Source organism: Cricetulus griseus, chromosome 3 (genome assembly GCF_003668045.3).
Source record: "Cricetulus griseus strain 17A/GY chromosome 3, alternate assembly CriGri-PICRH-1.0, whole genome shotgun sequence".
Lineage (NCBI taxonomy): Eukaryota > Metazoa > Chordata > Mammalia > Rodentia > Cricetidae > Cricetulus > Cricetulus griseus.
The window spans coordinates 98,134,173-98,150,362 of NC_048596.1; the positions used below are offsets into that span (position 1 = coordinate 98,134,173).

Sequence of the window (16,190 nt, forward strand, 5' to 3'; positions counted from 1 at the left end):
ACCAGAGACCCTGCTGAAGAAGCATCATCATATAACAACAGCACAACCACAGGTGAGGGTCCACACCACACCCCTAGACCCAGCCAGGCTTGCGAAGTCTCCCCATTCCACGTTAGCTCTTCCCTTCTCTAGGCTCACTAGACCAGCCACCTGCCACAAATGATGGGGCTCTCTGTGCCCTGCAGGGCTCCTCAGGTCTGTCATTTGCTGCAGTTGGCCTGCCACTTATGGATGAAGAAACAACACCACAGAGAGGAAGTGACTTGCCCAAATGCTCAGTGACATACCTCAAGCTCAGGCCCCATCCACAACTCCTGTGTCATTTCCTACATCAGCCCAAGCCTGAAATAGGGGAGCCCCCAAAACAGTCAGCTGACAATGAGTACATCAACCATCCTGGCCCCCCTCCAGGACACCTCCTCCACAAAGTCCTCCAAAACTGCCCTTTGGCCGCCATACTTCTGCCTGCTGTCCTCGGTTGCTCTGTGAGGGTCCTCCTATATCCCCACTTTCAGCATCTTCTGTGATGGCCCGAGTCTGTCCCTCTTTCCAACCCCACCATCCACAGTGGAGCTCAGGGAATCTAGTCCCACTTTAGACGAAAGAATCATCTGAATCTTTAGTACTTGCCAGCCAGTCCTTCCTCAGATCTGGCTTGACTCCCTCTTGCTGAAGTCAAAGCTTTCACCCTATTAATGACCTTGTCAGCCCAATCCCAAGGTGGAGTTTGAGTTCACTGTCCATTCTCTTGTCTGGTGTGCCTGCCCATTACGACCAGTGACACCAACTTCACCAACCCAGCAAAGGAGCTCACAGCCTTGACTTCTTTTCCTCTCGCAAGTGCCACTGTCAGCCCAGCCCCTCCCAGATTCCTATCTCTGTCCCCTTAGCCCTTACAGTGATCCCAAGACCTGGGGTGGACACTTACCCAAGTCCCCTGCTGCAGCCCACAGAGCCTTTGGAGAAGCAAGCGGGAAGGCTTCCAGAGCCCTCCTCCCCTGGGCCCAGCCGGGTGGAGACAGGAAAGACACTGTTCCATGCAAAGGGAACTGAATGTGCAGGGCCCAGGGAGCAGACAGAAAAGGACCAAGTAGGCTGGAGATGAGACAGCCCCCTAGGGAAGGAAAAGAGGCACCCCAGAGGTTTGGGCAACAGCACCTTGCTGGGCCATTTGTGAGCCTGCTGGCCCCGTGGGTGTGCCTGTCTCTGGAGGCCTCCCCTTGTTTTTGCATTTTGATTTGCAAGAGTGACTCAGACTGCCAGAGCAACCTTAAAGGTCCTGGCTCCTCCCACTCCAAGCTCTGGAGGCCCCAGGGCCAGGTGGCATGCCTTGTTTTACCCCCTTACACAGGACCCTGCTCCAGGTTCAAGGCAAGACCCAGCCCTGGAGAGAAGGGAAAGATAAGGCAACCCCAGACCTACCTGTGGGTCTCTTTCCCTCACCCCTTTGTATAGTCCCACCCTTGCCCCAAGACTCCAGGTTTCCCAAACCATGCAGATGGACAGGTGCCCCCAAATGTCCAGCCCTCAAGAAACCCTTCAGATCTGTCTCCACAGGAACCACAACCATACACCCACCTGGATCTACAAACCACACCGCCTCAGCACCACACAAGCATGCCTCAACTTGCTTCCCTACCTCCTAGGCCTAAGGCCTCCTGCTCACCCAGCAGTTGCTGGGCAGAGCTGTCTGTCCTTCTGCCTGTAGGACCCATGCTCATATCAACAATTCAAGTACACACAACTGCCCCAGAAACCCACATAACTGCCCTAGAACTCCACACAGATGCCCTAGAACCCCACAAAACTGCCCTAGAGTTCCACACAACTTCCCTAAAACCCTGACACACCTAACACCCAACCCACCCATGCCTGGTCCAGTAGTGAGGTAATACCTACAGCATGGCCACCCTCCTAGGCACCAGCTGCTCTCCTGGGTGTCTGCAGGACTGCGAGCTTCCACTAGCAGGCAAGAAGCCTTGGAGATACTTCCTGTAGCTATGAGGAACTGGGTGGGGGCTGGGCTCCCAGCTCAGAGGGTGCAGAAGTGACCCCCTACACTGCCAAGCTAACTCCCTCTGAGCCAACGCAGCAAGGTGTGGTAGTGGTGAGGGGAGCACAGCAAAGTGGACCCCTGGACCAAGAAGTTATTCCCTGCCTCTCAGGGACTACAGGCTGTGGCATTCAGGTCTCAGGATGGCCACTATGACTTCCTGTGCTTCTCCCACCTGTGTCTGCCCTGCTGACTCTCCCCGGCTCCAAGAATATCTTGTCAAGCCCATCTGGGCTGGGTACTGTTTTCTGGGGGTCCTGAGTATGGCTGTGCCTCCCAGAGAGCTCCAAGCTTGCTCCCCACCCTCACCAGGGATGCAAGGCAAGCCTAATTCCAAGTTTGCTTTGCTGCCTGCCCTAAACCCTATGTATATCCCATCCCATCCTAGGCCACAATTTCCCCTCTACAAAGTAAGGTCTCTGTCTCTGCTCAGAACTGGGAACCCAGATGATTGTGACACATCATGTCACCTCGTGCACAGCATAGGTCAGACTTTCATCTTCTGCTCACACCCCCTCAGTTAAGGCAGTCACTTCCTGTTCCCAGTCCTAAGGCCATGACTAGTCCTAACTGGACATTTGGGTTTGTAGCCAGGTTCTAGTAAAGACCCATAGTACCTAACGTTCTTAGGTTTCTGAATCACCAATGAGTCTGTCACCCCAGCTCCAACACTGTTCTCTGAGGAGCTTTGTTCCAGACAACTCTGCTACATAGAACTCATCCCCTCTCGTCCACCCCAGGTACTCCACACTCCATCCCACAGACCTCACCAGCTCCCCAGTGCTCCCCACTCTAAATGATTGCTGTCCCTAAACCAGGTGGGACCCTTACACAAATCAGAAAAAGGTGCCTCTTCCCCCAGGCCCCCACACCAGGATGCAGCTCAGCCAGCGGAGGAGAGGACAGGCTGGGAATCAATCCTCTCCCTCCTAGCTATCACCAGCCACTCCACCAGGAATCCTCAGACAGTACACAGCAGGGCCGTCCATTCACAGAGGATCTGGCAAAAGGCACATTTTAACAACCTTCTTATAGCACCACCCTACTAAAATGCTAACCCACAGTTTTATTAATGACCAGGGGATGCTAATGACAAAAGGACAGTGGACAATCCCTGGTCACAATGAACTCTCACCCCTATCTCTGTGTATGTGTGCATGTGTGTACTGCTGGGATTTCAACCCAGGAATTTGCACATGCTAGGCAAATGCTCTACCACTGAGCTACACTCCAACCCTCCCATAACCATCTTGAAAGACTTTCCATAAATCTCATGTCTGTGTTGTTTAAGGTTTTTAAATTGTGTTAACGCTTCTACTATTAGAACGGAGACTGAGGATTAGCTCAGTGGTAGAGCACTGTCTGGCACACTGGGGCCTTTGGTTTGATCTCCTTTAGGAGGAAGGCAAGGGAATGATGGGAGATGACAAGTTTCTTTTCTTTCCTAGGTTGGCCTCAAACTCACTACGTAGCCTTGAACTGTTACAAATCCTGTCTCCACCACCAGCCATACTCCACTATGCCCAGTTTACAGAGAGCTGAAGATACCCAGGACCTCAAGCATGCTAGGCAAGCATTCTACCATGATGTGTGCATTTTAAATCACTAGAACTGAGTTCAGGGCTGGGCATGCTGGCCAATCAAGTACTCTGTAAACTGAGTCAGGAGAACAAAGAGTTGGAAGTCAGCTTGAGCTAGAGGCCAATCTCAGCTACCCGGTCTCAAAAACAGACAAAGAGAGCTGGGGAGATGGCTCAGCAGGTAAAACACTTATCACATAAGTGTGAGTGAAGGGACCAGGCCCCCATTTCGGCAGCCATGACAGTAACAGTGCTCACTATGACCTTGCCTTAGTCACTAGAGGTTAGGTGCCTGCCTCGTGACAAGGAACCAATCAGAAGTTAGCTGGTGGCACTATGCTTTACGACTCTGGGTGTACTTTACGGATAAGTGCACAGCAATGACGCATAGAGCATAGCAACCACCCTGGGAGGGCCTATGGGCCATAACAATCAATTGGCCAATCAACACAGGGCAAGCCCTCCAAGCCTGGAGGCACACCAATCCTGAGCCTGTGCGTACCCCTAGACACTCCCCTTACGCTGCCCTACAAGATCGCTGGGCAGCCGGTTGGAGGAGTCTTTGCAAGCCATCCTCCATGGCGGGTGGGTGAAAGACCCGAGCTAACATGGGGTTAGCTCGTTAAAAAACAATAAAGCCTCATGCAGTTTGCATCAAGCTCTCGAATCTGTCTGGTGATTGGGGTGACCTCGGTCGTGGCCTGGGACCCCGGATACCTGAGTTCCGGGCGGGGGGGGGGTGTCTAACATGAGGACCTGAGTTCGAATCCCCAGAACCCATGTAAAGCTAAGTGCAGCAGTAGCATGAGTTTGTAATGGTCCCCACACCACTAAGCAAGATGGGGGACACAGACAGGAAAATTCCTAGGAGCTAGCCTGGTGTACACAGTAGTGAACAATGAAAGACCCTATCTCAAACACAGTGGAAGGAGAGAATGACACCCGAGAATTCTTTTCTTGATTTTCTTCTCTGAACCTCCACATGTATGTTGCACCCACACTCATACATACAAGCATATACATACTCACAAACACATACATACTTCAAAAACAATAGTTTTTAAAGTGAAGTAACAATGGGCAGGCAAGATGGCTCAGCAGGTAAAGGTGCTTTGTCGGGAAAAGACTGGTGGCACAAGTTTCATCCCTGCAGCTCATGTAAAGGTGGAAGGGAGAGAACTGATTCAGTAAAGCTGTCATCTGACCTCCTCATACACCCGTGTGTCATCATGCTCTTACACACACACCATAGTAAATAAATAATAAGTAAAAAAACAGTCATGGCAGCTTGTTTTTAGTACCATATATAACATAACCTCGTCCTTCGTGATTTTAAATACGACGTAGACAGACTTGATTTTCTTTTCTTTTTGTTAATTTTTTTTTCTTTTGGTTTTTCGAGACAGGGTTTCTCTGTGGCTTTGGAGGCTGTCCTGGAACTAGCTCTTGTAGATGAGGCTGGTCTCAAACTCACAGAGATCCACCTGCCTCTGCCTCCTGAGTGCTGGGACTAAAGGCGTGCACCACCACCACCACGGGCTTTTGTTGTTATTTTGAGACCAATCTTCCACTATAAGCAACCCCAGCTAGCCTGGAATTTGATGTTTGCCAAACTGATCTCAAACTTGTAATTCCTCCTGAGTCTTGGATTTACAGAAGTGAACCCACACACCCAGCAATATATATAGATTACTAGCGGAACTATCATATATGAAATTGCTACTGTCCTGGGCCATCTGGCCTAAAGGAGACTCAAAGCCCCTCCCACTCCATCTTGCACATCAAGACTGGGCCTGCTAAATTGCCACAAGGAAGCACAGAGGCCCATTAATGAACCCCAGACTCTAGGGACACTTGGTTTGTTTCCTAAGACAGCACGTGACCCACCATAGCCTCAAACCTCATCCAGGGCCTCCTCATGCCCAAGCCCCACCCTAGAAAGAGGTCGCTCAGGGAGAAGGTGTAACTCACTTGCAAATTCAGAAAGCTGAAAGTCAAAGTGCTGGTTTTAGGCCATGTGACAAAGTGCTACAGATTGTTCCTCTCGCACCTCTAAATAGGCCCATTCCTATCCCTAACCACCCTCTACAGGCAGGGTTCTCATTCATCTTCCCTCAACATTTTCCCAGGCCTTTCTGCTTTTGCTAGAGGTGGAACCCAGCCAGCCTACTAGCCTAGACTTCTACCAGAGCCACAGCCACAGCCACAGCCCTGGGCTGGACCCTATCCATGTCCCTGTCCCTACCTTTCCCTCCCCTGAAGCACAGCCTAGAGCCCACAACATGATATCAGGCAGAGCTAGTCTCCTAACTACCCCTCTTCTGCTCCCCAGTCCCTCTGAACTGCTCTCCCAATTGATGCACACCAGAGGCCGCCCTGGTACTACACAGGGCAGCTGAGCATTGACCTGGCCCCTCCCTCTGTTATAGCAGCACTTTCCTGGGGACTGGGACTTCCTGCCCCTACAAGGGCATGTACTGGGCAAGGAGGAGGCCCAAGGTGCCACAGCATGATTCCAGGAAGATCCTCCTGCGACTGCTGCACCCCCCACCCAGGGGACTGAAGGACTAAATGGGTAGAAACAGGAAGCCACTGACCACAGGAGGGAGGGAGGGAGGGCTCAGAGCTAACCACAGGATCACAGGCAGCAGGAGGGGACAGTTCAGGGTCATCAGCTGGACCTGCACCATGTATTGGAGACTGAAGGCCAACACTGACTGGCTGGGGAGGGGAGAGCTGGGCAACCCAAAGCTCCTGTCCAGGGGTAAGGGACTCTGGCTCTCTGTACCCAGAACTACTGACCCCAGGAAATAGAGACCCAGACCTGCCATTTCCCTCAGCCATGGAGAGGCTGAAGATAAGTGGGGTCCTTTGCTGCTGGGACCTGAAAGTGAAAGCTGCCACGCTGGAGAGTATTAGATGGCTGTGTGGCTGGGCAGGGGCTGGGAGCAGAAGAGAGGGAGATGGGGGGAGCAGCCCCACAAGTGTTGGCCTTCACTGCAATGTGTCACCTCAGCTCCCCCCACTCTACAACGGGACAACCTGAAGGAAGACCCCCCTGTTCCACCTTCCCTCTCCAGCCCCTGTCTAAGCAGGGCTGGGGTGAAGGTGGGGGTGGGATGTGATGCTACCCTATCCTTCTTCAGTCTCCCTGCACAGAGCAGTCAAAGACTGGAGTCCACACTGTCCATCAAGCATCCCACAGCCCTCACACCCTAGAAAGCAGGTGGTGTAACCCACTTTACAGATGAGTAAACTGAGCCTCAGGGAGATGAAGTAACTCACTCAAGAGGACACAAAAGCCAGAATCTGCGTCAAGGGCTTCCTAGGTCTGTTCACTCATCTACTCAGAATGGAGAATGTACACGGAGCTGGGCAGGCCCAAGAAGGACACAGGAAGGGCAGGAAGGAAAGAGAAAGAGAGTGCACTCACCTGAAGCTGGGCAGAGGCAGAGGAAGGGGAAGCTGAGTTCAAGGACAGCCTGGTCTAGAGCAAATTCCAAGATAGGAATACACAGAGAAACACTGTCTCGAAAGAAACAAAAACTAAAATAAATAAAAAGGCACTGATCTATACTGTCCAGACAATGGTAAGTGACAGAGACAGACAGAAGGCACAGAGTCCACAGAGCGGGCAGTGACAGAAGGGTTCCTACCACTATGAGACTTGAGGGTTCACCTGCTTTTTTCCTCTTTTCTTTTGAGTGTGTATGCATGTGTGCAAACACTTGACTTGCGCGCGCATGTGGAGACCAGAGAGCTGCACAAAGTGTCTTCCTGAAATACTCTCCACCTCAGCTTTTGAGAGAGGCTCTCATTGAACCTGAAACTCCAGGGAGCCACTTGTCTCCATCTACTCAGTGTGTTGGGGTTACAAGTGCACAGCTTGTGCACAGTCTTTTACATGCTGATGCTGGAGATCCAAACTCAGGTCCTCATGCATGCACACCAGGCTCCTCTTTACCAATTGAGCTGTCTCTGTAACAGCCGCCCCCCACCCCGAATTATATGTTCTGAGACTGATTCCTTGTTTTCTGTACTATGAATTTTTTCTTTTTTCTTATTTTTGGGGGGGCTTGGTTTTTTGTTTGTTCCCCCTTTCCTCTCCCCCATTGTTTACTCTTCAGCCTGGGCTAGTCTAGAATGGATAGTAATGACCCCCTCAGCCTCCAGGATGCAGACATATGGCAGAGAAGACAGTTGGGCAAGGCAACTGTGAAGTCCAAGTCTAGGAATCTCTCAGACATAAGGTTCTGGGGTCCCCTGGAGCCCTCTGTAGCTGCCCCAACTTGTCTTCCCAAGTGAGGCTGCCCCAGCCACTTCCGGCTGGGTGGCTTGATAAACACTTCTGGGGAGCCCACACACAAGAGAAAATGCTGGCTCACACCACTTTCTCGATGCCCACAGCCTAACAGGTCCTAACACCTGGCTCCCTGGGATCTGAACCCAGCTGCCCTTCTCACAAGGCTGCAACTGCCTCCCCCCACCACCTCTACCCACCTACCCTCCATAGCTGCCCACTGCCCAGGTGAGCTCGGACACTGGTCCTCATTTCCTTTAAAGCTATTGCCGACAGCTATGCTTACACAACTCCCTCTGCCTGGACTACTTCTCTACCCAGCTTTCCCAGCCTGATGGCCACCTGCTCCAAGAGGCAGACTCCCAGGTCACAGATGCATCATACACTTTCTCTCACCCCACCCCAGACAGGGCCAGGCTCCGGTTCCCTTATATCTCAAAGGTGGCTCACAATAAATAGCTACTAACTGGATGGACATTCCCCAGCTTGACACATGGACAGCAGGAACCCAGGTCACACTGCAGGACAGCGGCCTTCCCAGTATGTGTGCTTTCCATTCCACTGGTGCCCACCATGCTTCTACCTCCTGCTCTGACTTCCCAGCACTAGCCGGCCCCAACCACCTGTTTCTAACCTCATCCAACTCCCCATTTCCAGAAGAGAAGTGAGTTCCAGAGAGAACAAGAGCCTGACCAAGGCCACATGGCCAGGAGCGGGATTCAGCAAGCCCTCAGCCTGAACTCAACACAGTCTTTCTCTGGCTTGTTATGGGAAGAACTGAGGGAGGGCGGTCCCTTCAGTTGACATTAGAAACATTGTCGCAAAACCCTGCGAGTGGGCGGGGCCACTTCTGCACTGTGAAATAAGTAGTAGGCCGGGGTACTCTTGTTTGATTGAAACATGATCTCATATAACCCAAGCTAGCCTCCTATGCAACAGATGATGACCTTGAACTTCTTTCTGTATGTGTGATGTGTGTATGATGTACATGCTTATGTATGTTTGTGTTTTGAGTGTAGGCACACATGCCACGGCACATGTGTAGAGGTGTGTGGGTCTTCATCGTCCACCTTGATTGAGAAAGGGTCTCTGGTTGCTCTCTGCTGCATAGGCCAGGCTAGCCGGCCCTCAAGGTTCTGGGTTCTTCTGTCTTCGCCTCCCATCTTCCCATGGGAGTGCAGGAATTAGAGATGAATGCGCTACCACCCCAGGTTCTGGCGACACAAGATCTGGTTCTCCCACTTGCCAGGCAAGTGTTTCATCCACTTATCCACTTCCTCATTCCAACCTTAAACTTCTGATTCTCTGGTCTCCACCTCCCAAGGGCTGGGATTACAGAAATACTACCGTACTCAGTTTTTGCCATCCTGGGTATTGAACCCAGAGCCTAGTGCATGCTGGACAAACATTACCAAATGAGCTACACCCCTAGTCCAAAATGTGGGGTTTATTTCCATTTTATTTTATGTTATGGGTATTTCGCTTGCATGTATGTCTGTGCACCATGGGTGCGCCTGGTGCCCTCAGAGGCTGGAAGAGGGCATAAGTTCCCCTGGAACTAGAATTATAGAGTGGTGAGCCACCAAGTAAGTGCTGGGAATTGAAGCTGGGTCCTCTGGAAGAGTCACCAGAGCTCTAAATCAATAAGCTAACTCTCCAGACTTGAAAATGTGGGTTTTCAGGCCACAAGCAGTATAGGCAGGTAAGTGTCTTGGTCAGATCCATGGATGTACCTAGGCTCAGAGAGTCATCTTTAGAGCAGAGAAAGAGGCAGGAGGAGGAAGAGCCCCACTCTGATGGGGAAGGTAGACCATTAGCTAATACCCTGGCACCCCTTCACTAAGCAAGCAAGACCCTCCCTCTGGAAAAATATCTGTTCCAGCTCTGCCCCTCAGGGAGGGGGGGTTCCCCTTTCTCCCTGTCAGGCCTGGCATCTAAGGGGGAAAAAGCATTGTATTTTAGTTACAAAACTACACAGCAGCCCATTGAAAGTCCTCACTAAAGAGACCAGGGGCTGAAAGCCTAGCCAGGCTCACACATCACGGATACAGAGCAGGGCTCCATCTGCCCCAATCCCTGGAACATCAAATGCTGAGCCCAATGACAGAGTGCACCCCAAAACCCATCGAGAAGCCTGCCAGCCAGGGGTCTTCTGGGAAGCAGTCTCCTTTTACAGGGGCAGGCCCCACCTGAGCAATGGCTGGTGTGCTTAAAAACCCAAGGCATGACAAGACATTTCCTCAGTCTCCCTGATTCAGGCCTCTGCCCACCACACCTCTGTGGGGACCTTCAGACCCTGATCTTTTGCAGACTTGACCCAGGTCTGTGATCCATATTTCATGTTATTTCCAATGTCTACAGAGCAACCCTTGACCTTGCTCTATGATCCTTCCAGCCCCTTCCAGGTTCCCCCTCAGCTGCACCCAGGTGCCCATGGGCTTCTCTTTCTTGAGTGCAGTCAGTGGTCCTACCCCCTGAGCCTCTCCATTACAAGACTACTGTGCCATGTGCTATCACTAGGCCCCAGGCTGGCCTTGTGGATTTCTAGAAAGGGAAGCAGCAGAGCATATGTGGTCGCATGCACCAGGAGGCCAGCAGGGAATCAGAGCCCCCGAATGGCTGCAGTGTGGCATAAGGTTTAGCTTCAACTCAAGGTGAGTCCCACCAAATCCAAGCATTGTGGGCCCCTGGGACCTCAACTTTTGGGAATTTAAAAGCTGGGAACAACTACAGAGCAAACAGACCCCTCAAATCTCAAACTCTATGAAGGGCAGACTCAGACTTTTTTTTTTCTTTTTTCTTTGGTTTTTCGAGACAAGGATTCTCTGTGTAGCTTTGGAGCCTATCCTGGCACTTGCTCTGGAGACCAGGCTGGCCTCGAACTCACAGAGATCCGCCTGCCTCTGCCTCCGAGTGCTGGGATTAAAGGTGTGTGCCACCAATGCCCAACCCCAGACTCAGACTCTCTGAGGCAGCTAACATGGAAGAGGGAGGAGAGAGACTAGGCCGCCTTTCCAGTCCAAGTCACCCTATCAAGACCTAGACTGTCTCACTGGTTTTTGTCTCATGCCGTTGATACATGGGATAGAGGGCCTGGGAAGAGGAAAGAAAAGAATGTCTGAGTAAATGGATGCCAGTGAGGGAGACCCTGGCACCCAGGAGGCTATAGAGCAAGAACAGCTCTGCATTGAACTGTCCTGTCCTGGGGACTCAGCCACCTACAGCAGCCTGGCCAGAGGACATGGGGCCAGACAAGACTCCCCTAGGAGCCCTGGGCCACCAAGAATCCAGATGTGGCTCCTGCTCTGTACCCTCAAATGATGACAGAGACCCTCACAAAATGAAAATGAAGGAACAAAGATTAGATACGTAGAGGGAGGGTACAAAATGGATCTCTAGTTCCTGTACCCTCCCTGGCCCACTGAGTAGCACACACTTGACCTCAGGTGGCCTCTGTTCTTTAGTCACCTGACTCTGGGAAATCCTCTCCAGTTTGTTCAGTCACCAATGCCCTACATGGCAGAGATACCAGGGGCCCTAAGAGGAGCTGGTTTATTGATACAGACTAGAGCCCCCATGACAAGGCAGCAGGCAGCACAAGGTTTCAGAGACTCTAACCAGGCCCCAGGCAGGGAAGAGAGCACATGCAGAGACCAGGTTGGATTCCTGCCCCAGTTCTTGTCTCCTCAGATGCTGACCATTTACAGACCTTGGCTTCCTCAGCATCAAAACAGGGTCTGGGTAAGTCAGGGGGATGCAGCAGGAAATTAATCCTCCAGGAGGTACCCTTCCTAGAACTCAGCCCCTAGGGGGAGGGAGAGGCAGGGGGAGGGAGAGGCACGGGGAGTGTCAAGATAATGCAACTAGGCCAGTCAGCAAGTACAACACCTTTGCAGGCACCCTACACCAAGACTGATCACCACTAATGTCAGGGACCTGGCAGCCCTCCAATCTGCCAGTTATTGCAATGAGGAATCCAGGGTAGGACTGGGTTTCAATCTGCTGTCTGCAAAAATCTCCCTGTGAAACAATGAAAATGCAGTGTCCCAGCTAGTCTAAGAATGGATGGTCCCTAGAAAATCACCTTGCCTCTTGACCTCACTTTGTACTCCAATAAAATGGGTAGAGCCAAGAAACAGCAGTTTCTACTGCTGCTGTGACTATACTTAAATAATCATTTATTGCACTGGATGAACTACTAGTGTTATTGAACTAGTCACTTAATTGCACTCTACCCCAGTGATCTAGAACAGAAACCCTTTTTGTTTGTTTGTTTTGTCAAGACAGGGTTTCTCTGTGTAGCCCTGGGTGTCCTGGAACTCACTGTGTTTGAGGCTGGCCTCAAACTCAGAGATCCACTTGCCTCTGCCTCCAGAGCACTGGGATTAAAGGCATGCGCCACCACACCCAGCTCAGAAATCTTAATTATAGAACATGTTTAGGTATTCCACAAGAAATCTGCAACTGACAAGCCCTGAACTGTGGGCCAACAGCACACATGAATTGTGTTATCTAAGGGACATTTGCCTCCTTGGGCAGGGGCTCCCCAGAGCCCCAGTTAGAATGTACAGGTCTGGGGGCCTGGCTGAGGCTGGGTAGGTGGACAAGAAGTTGTAGTGCATTCTGCCGGCAGTGGATGGGGTGGGGATCATGATAAGTCAGCCTAAGTCTGAGCTCTGTAGAGAATATACACTGGAGGGGACTCTGGGACCCCCTGTCTTTACTGTCAGATACCTGGTGGTCATTCTTAGCACAGGATTTCTCTTTAAAACACAAACACCCCCAAGCTGTCTGTGGAGGGACTAAGTCTGACCAGATGGACCTGAAAGGAGTTGAGAGGAACTGACTGCAACCATACCCCACATATATACTGCTCTGAGGACATCCTGTAGTTCCCTCTACAAAAGACAGAGCCCAGAAATCTGAAGCAAGACAAACGGGTCAGTTGTAGAACAAGAGGTACCAGCCCTCAAACAGCCCAGTACCCAGTCCAGGCTTCCAAGAGTTAAGACCCACAGCTAAAGGGGGAGGCAGGGTCAGTGCTGGACAGGCGGGCCTGGAGCCCAGGGCCTGCTTCCCCTCCCCCTCCCCTAGGAACAGAGGCCACTTGTTTGGGCATTGGCGGCTGGCTTTGAGCTCAGCCAAGGGAGAGTGGAGTGGGGAGGGGAAAACCCTCAAGAATGGTAGCAACCCCCCCCCCCAGGCCCAAGGCCTGGATCATTGCTAGTCCCAGTCCTCTGAGCCGATGCTCCCCACTGCCCCTTCCTCTAGGATCACCTTTCCTTCACTCAAACTCCAGGCAGGATTCACACAGGCCTGACTCTTGCTTTAGCAGCTATCCTTAGAATATGAAGCCAGGCTTATCATCCCACCCCTCAGATGTGGATTGTGGACTCTGAAAAGGACGGAGAGCGTCAAAGTCACCCAGGGCTTGGCGACAGTACTAGAACTCCAGATACCAGGTCCCTAGCTAGTCTTACACTGTACCTCATCTTCACAGACATCTAAAGCCTTATCCTTACCCAGAACTCAGAACCAGGCTGCCATAGCAGTCCACATCTGAACCCTGAAGGCTCAAAGAATATGGGGATTTGGATGAGGGGAAAACTCGTGGGACCAGCACACCTTTGCACAAAGGTTGATTCTTGATGAGTGGAGAGTGTGGCTGGATCCCAAGTGATGGGGACAAAGTAACAAGGCCTGAATGTCCAAATGAAACCTGGGGGCATCGGGGCCACCTCCACCACATAGCCATCAGTAGCCTGCCTTGGACATCTCACTTGTACCCTATTCCACTGGGAGCAGGGTCCCCAGGACAGCGTCTAAAAAATTCCAATGGGGTATGAGTCCCAAGGATGAGTTCTACACATACCCTCCCCTCCTGCTCTTAGCAGCCACACCCACTCCTCGTCTTTCCTCCAAGTTAGAGAATCCTTTCCTTTGCACAAGCTCTGCGCTCACCTTGCAGCCAGTTTTTGCAAACAGCCACTTAACTACCAAGGAGAGTTCCAGGCATCCTCTCCTTCCCAGATCGACACCTGTCCACACCTGTCTCTGGGTTCTGCTGAGATTCTTATACCTGTAATGACGGTGCTAGGATGCTAAGCTTCCCCAATCAAGACAGTTACTGCTCTCCAAGTACAGGTATCAGGGTCCCTAGGACCCAGCAGCAGTCAAATCCATACCTGAGCACCCTTGCATCCCGAGTCTGGGCATTGGGAAAGGTTCCCCCAGGACACTGGATTTAGAGGAACATCGGGCAGAAGCCTACTGTGAAGCCAACCGAACTGACCCAGCACCCAAACCTACCCATGGAGATCTGAGACCAAACACCCACGCCGCCGCCCCCTGCTGCACTGCAAGCCTGCTCTAAGCCCATCCACCACTCCCAGCCTGACCCCATTCAATGAACACACACCCCTCCTTTCCGGGCAACTGGGCCAGGTAGGCTCTGGAGAAACCGTGCCCCCATTAACTGGTGGAGAATTGAGGTGCAGAGGACGGAAGTAGCCTGCCCAAGGTTACCAACGCCCCAGCTCCAGGGCTAAAGTTCTACAGCTTTGCCAGGCTGTAGAGTGTCCACGGTCGATTGGGTGGGAGCCTTCATTTCTCGGGTGGGAAAACCCAGCCGCCCGACGCGACTCACCCCGGAGTCTGCAAGCAGAAGAGCTGGCGATGGAAGCCGGTGTCAACCAGCTCACCCTCCCTGTCCCTACGGGTCTGGCCCGAAGCTTCCACCTCCAGAGGCGACCCCACCTCACTCCATCCCCAGCAGGAGAGTGCACCAGATGACCCCGGGAAAAGTGCCCCAGGCCTCACTATTACCTTCTGAGGAATGGGGGCAGTGCAGGTCACACTGACCATTGGAAGGCCCCAGCAACCGAACTGACCTGTTTTGAGCGAAGAGAACTCCACGCGGGGAACCCGGGGTCCCGGTACCGTCTGTCACACGCGGCCGCTGCCAACTCGCGGCAGCGGTCCGGGCGCGCCCACCTAGCCCGGCGCTTCCGCCCGCCCCACGTGACACTCCGGGGACGTGAGGGCGGGGAAGGGGCAGGGAGCTGGCCGGTCCCGCCCCCAGCCTAGTCCGGATCTTCTGTCCCCTGGACAGACTTGCCCGCCAGGTTTGTCTCTCCCTAGCCCTTCTAACTCGATAAGGCTTTTATGTCCCTTGTCTACCCCGCCCTTGCTGAGACTCTAGGATCCTGATCCGTGAGTTTCCTTGCCTCGACACCCCTGGAGACAGACAGACAGATAGACAGACAGACAGACAGACAGAAAGACAGCAGACACACACACACACACACACACACACACACACACACACACACACAGGAGAGACAGACAGACACATACACACACAGGAGAGACAGACAGAAACAGACACACACACACACAGGAGAGACCGACAGAAACAGACACACACACACACACACACACACACACACACACACACACGAGAGACAGACAGAAACACACACACACACACACACAGGAGAGACAGACAGAAACAGACACACACACACACACACACAGGAGAGACAGACAGACAGACACATACACACACAGGAGAGACAGATAGAAACAGACACACACACACACACACAGGAGAGACAGACAGAAACAGACACACACACACACACACACACACACACACAGGAGAGACAGACAGACACATACACACACAGGAGAGACAGACAGAAACACACACACACACACACACACACAGGAGAGACAGACAGAAACAGACACACACACACACATAGGAGAGACAGACAGACAGACACATACACACACAGGAGAGACAGACAGAAACAGACACACACACACACACACACACACACACACACAGGAGAGACAGACAGACACACACACAGGAGAGACAGAGACAGACAGACAGACAGACAGACAGACAGACACACACACACACACACACACACACACACACACACACACACACACACACACACCTCCAGAAGATAGGAAGCCGTTGGAGGCAGGACAACCATGGCTGGTCACCACCTTCTCTGGGAGTGCTTCGGCACCGAACCACAGCTCCCAAGAGAGGGTCCTGGGAAAGTCCCACCAGAACCTAACAGCCTCTCACCTTCTCTCCATACAGATGAAATCCCTAGATTTGGCAGGTATTTCTGGGTCCTGGGGCCAGCCAGCCAAGCCAAAGGCCTTAGCTCTTTTCCATTTTTCCATAGGTACAGTGGGCATATTTAATATTTAAGCAGGGTGGGCCAAGGGGGTT

The 16,190-nt window shown here is 52.2% G+C and overlaps 1 protein-coding gene across 5 annotated transcripts in view; it reads right to left on the reverse strand.

Annotated features, from left to right (window-relative positions):
* Window positions 1–14,959, reverse strand: part of Arap1 (ArfGAP with RhoGAP domain, ankyrin repeat and PH domain 1) — a 61,311-nt gene extending 46,352 nt beyond the window's left edge. For 4 of the 5 annotated variants that reach the window (XR_003483851.2, XR_003483852.2, XM_027407826.2 and 1 more), the window contains exon 1: window positions 14,824–14,959. The gene's annotated coding sequence lies outside the window, so the exon portion shown is untranslated. Of the gene's footprint in view, window positions 1–11,642; window positions 11,739–14,823 lie in introns of all 5 variants that reach the window. The other variant, XM_027407824.2, reaches the window with a different exon arrangement.
* Between the last annotated feature and the right edge of the window lie 1,231 nt (window positions 14,960–16,190).